Source organism: Octopus bimaculoides, chromosome 11 (genome assembly GCF_001194135.2).
Source record: "Octopus bimaculoides isolate UCB-OBI-ISO-001 chromosome 11, ASM119413v2, whole genome shotgun sequence".
Lineage (NCBI taxonomy): Eukaryota > Metazoa > Mollusca > Cephalopoda > Octopoda > Octopodidae > Octopus > Octopus bimaculoides.
This window is the reverse complement of record NC_068991.1, coordinates 51,602,470-51,604,022: the sequence shown is the minus strand read 5'-3', so window position 1 is coordinate 51,604,022 and position 1,553 is coordinate 51,602,470. Positions and strand designations below refer to the sequence as shown.

At 35.9% G+C, this 1,553-nt stretch overlaps 1 protein-coding gene across 1 annotated transcript in view; it reads left to right on the top strand.

Annotated features, from left to right (window-relative positions):
• LOC106873911 (carboxypeptidase Q) overlaps positions 1-1,553 on the top strand; it is a 36,492-nt gene that overhangs the window by 33,017 nt on the left and 1,922 nt on the right. The gene's annotated exons all lie outside the window — the stretch shown is intronic.

The window sequence follows — 1,553 nt, the reverse complement described above, 5'->3', positions numbered from 1 at the left end:
AATAGAAATATGTTACAAAAACAAAATAGAAACTGCACGTGGAAATGTAAGGGAAAATAAGAATAAAAATAAGCGAAAATGCACATTGGAAATAAAAAAAGTAAAGGCTTTTTAAGAAAAGTACCGATAGATATATATACAATTATATATATTGTGAATTGTTAAAGAGATTCAAAAGCATACCGGTTTCGTAAAGTTACTAATCATTGCTTTGAACGCACACCGATTACTGAACAGTGTCAGGTACTAGTCTCTGAGTAAAAAGATTATATGTAAGTGAGGTAAGTATTTCTGGATTTGATGCAATTAGGGTAGATATAGATTTGTCATGTGAATGGTGTATGAGATGTATGGGGATTAGTGTTATTAATTGAAAGGTTAGTAGTGTTCTGTATTATGTTAAGTGTTCATATTTAGTTGTGGAAAATATTTATAGATGAAAGTTGCTTTTTTATTCATTCTTTGTTGTATTGTGGTGTTCTGTGAACATTGATAGAAGGGAAAAATTAGGAAGTTAAGATTAAGATTCCTCGCAGACCTTTCTGTTTGTCCACTGACCTGTATATGTCTATATATATATACAATAGGCTTCTTTTAATTTCCATCTACCAAATCCACTCATGAGACTTTGGTCAGCCTGAGGCTATAGTAGAAGACACTTATTCAAGATGCCACACCATGAGACTGAACCCAGAACCATGGAGTTGGGAAACAAACCTCTTACCACACAACCATACCTGTACCTATGTTTTCTGTTTTTTTAAGAAACGTCTTGAGAAAACACAGAGTAAGACTAAAACTAGCTTGTTAGATTGGATTAATAATTATCAATTCCTAATTATAATTAGAAATCCACTTGAGGTTAAAAATTTAAAGTATCTGAAGAATAAAAGAACATTGAAATATCTGGAATAATGTTATATATGCTTTATACGAGGTCTGGTCAAAGAGTATTGGAATTGTTAAGCTCTCAAATTTTCCATCTCTCTCCCTCTTTCTCTCCAACCCTTTCTGTTTCACCTTATTTTATCTCCCCAAGAGGCAGTGCTCCAGCTTGACCTCAGTCTCAATGACTAAAACAAACTAACAAACGTATGCCTGTATGCACACATTTATATATACTCATACACTTATGTACTCATACACATACACACTCATTTACATACAAACCCCTTCAGGTAGATGGCCCTGCTCAGTATGTAGAAAAGGAGTAGGTAGTAACTCTATAAGATGTACCCGGTGCAAGCTATGGACACATAAGAGGTGCAGCAACATCAAAGGCAGGTTAACTAGCAAGTTAGTTTTTGTTTGTGGCAGATGTTCAGGTGCAATAAAGACTGTAAACAAACAGGAAACAACTTCTATCTCATTCCAGGGTGAAAAACTAGAGGTAGTCGATAGCTTCCGCTATCTGGGCGACCAAGTTAGTAGTGGGAGTGGGTGCGCTGAAAGTGTAGCTGCTAGAATAAGAATAGCCTGGGCAAAGTTTAGAGAGCTCTTACCCCTGCTGGCGACAAAGGGACTCTCACTCAGAGTAAAAGGCAGACTGTATG